At 41.6% G+C, this 2193-nt stretch overlaps 1 pseudogene; it reads left to right on the plus strand.

Annotated features, from left to right (window-relative positions):
• Window positions 1-316: 316 nt before the first annotated feature.
• On the plus strand, window positions 317-624 carry LOC145720008 (large ribosomal subunit protein eL43 pseudogene; annotated as a pseudogene).
• Window positions 625-2193: the final 1569 nt, after the last annotated feature.

Here is a 2193-nt window from a genome sequence, read left to right on the forward strand (position 1 = left end):
TAATAAGGCAATAAACACACTCTAAAAACATTCAATCTCCTTCAATAAATCACAGCATCAAAAGGCAGAGCGAAGTTGGGGTAACTTCAGAGGCATAACGACCAAATTCAATGAGTAGACCTTGTCTGAATCCAGGTTCAAGCAAACCAACTTGAAAACAACACTTTGAGACAATGGTGAAATTGAATAGGAACTGGGTATTAGGTGATAATAAGGAATTCATGTTAATATTGCTAGGTGTGATAATGGTATGGTAATTATATAAGAAAATATCCTTTTTGCTCCCTCTCTGGGCTCAGACCTAGTTTGTGGTGACATGGCTAAACAGACCAAGAAGGTCAGAATCATTGGTTCATGTGAGACCCATTATGGTGCCTCTCGCAGGAAAACGGTGAAAAAGACTGAAATAAGCCAGCATGCCAACCACACTTGCTCCTTCTGTGCAACAATCAAGATGAAAAGACGAGCTGTGGGGAGCTGGCATTGTGGTTCCTGCATGCAAAGAGTGGCTGGTGGGGCTCAGACCTACAGTATCGCCCTGCAGTCACAGTAAAGTCGGCGGCCATCAGAACCTCGAAGGACGTGAGAGACCAGCAAAAGCTCTACCATCTGAAACATTACTAGCCTAAAATAAATGGGTTAATTTTTGTAACAAAATAAAATTTTAAAAAAGAAAATATCCTTTTTTTCTAAGACACATGCTGAAGAATCTAAAATATAATACTGAAACACCTCTAATTTACTTTGAAATACTACAACCAAAAAAACAAAAAAAATAGATGAAGCAAATCTGGCATAACGTTAATTATCAAATAGACCAAAAAAAAAAAAAAAAAACCACACATTTCTTTTCCAATAAAGGCCAAGATGCAAGAGAAACCAGCAGTTTTGACCACTGCTGATGGGAGAGTATATTGGAAGAACTTTTCTGGACAGTAATCTTGCAATATGTGTCCAATGTCAGAAGTATGTGAAAAATGCTTAAACCCATCAAACCCATCTTCAATAATTCATCACAACTATCAAAATAGGCAGAAAGATTTTTTTTTTTTTAAAGATTTTATTTATTTGAGAGAGAGAGAATGAGAGAGAGCACATGAGAGAGGGGAGGGTCAGAGGGAGAAGCAGGCTCCTCGCCGAGCAGGGAGCCCGATGTGGGACTCGATCCCGGGACTCCAGGATCATGACCTGAGCCGAAGGCAGTCGCTTAACCAACTGAGCCACCCAGGCGCCCAAGCAGAAAGATTTATAAACGTATAAGTTTACCATAGCATTATTTGTGACTATAAAATACTGAAAACAACCCCAATGTCCATCACACAACCACCTGAGAGACTAGTACCAGTAATAGTATTATACTTTGGGAGTATACTTCCAAAACTACACTTTGGAAGAATAATTGAAGCTATTTCAATATACTGGGGGGGGGGGGGGTGCCTGGTTGGTACAGTCCGTTAAGTGTCCGACTCTCGGTTTCAGCTCAGGCTGTGATCTCAGGTATGTGAGATCAAGCCCCACGTAGGGCTCCACGCTCAGCATGGAGTTGGCTTAAGATTGTCTCTCCCTCTGCCCCTCCTCGTGCTCGCTCTCTAAATAAATAAATAAATAAATAAAACCTTTTTTTTTTTAATAAAGGGCAAATACTGTATGATTCTACCTATATGAGGTACCTACTCAGATGCATAGAGACAGAAAACAGAATGGTGGGTGGTGGAGGGAAGAGAGTGAATGAGTTGCCTGATGGGTACAGAGTTTGAGTTTGAAATTCTGGAGGCGGACAGTGGTGACGGTTGCAGCATGTTTATGTACTTAACTGCCACTACACTGTACACCTAAGAATGGGTAAGACGGTAAATTTTACGTTAAGTGCATTTCATCACAGTTAGAAATATATCCGTAAAGATATACTGAGGGGCGCCTGGCTGGCTCAGTCAGAAGAGTGTATGACTCTTGATCTGGGGGTCGTAGGTTTGAGCCCCAAAATCCCCGTGTAGACTGTTGGTGGGAATGCAAGCTGGTGCAGCCACTCTGGAAAACTGTATGGAGGTTCCTCAAAAAGTTGAAAATAGAGCTACCATATGATCCAGCAATTGCACTACTGGGTATTTACCCCAAAGATACAAAAGTAGGGATCCGAAGGGGTACGTGCACCCCGATGTTTATAGCAGCAATGTCCACAATAGCCAAACTGTG

This window comes from Leptonychotes weddellii, unplaced genomic scaffold (genome assembly GCF_054177405.1).
Source record: "Leptonychotes weddellii isolate Sample4059 unplaced genomic scaffold, ASM5417740v2 HiC_scaffold_9092, whole genome shotgun sequence".
Lineage (NCBI taxonomy): Eukaryota > Metazoa > Chordata > Mammalia > Carnivora > Phocidae > Leptonychotes > Leptonychotes weddellii.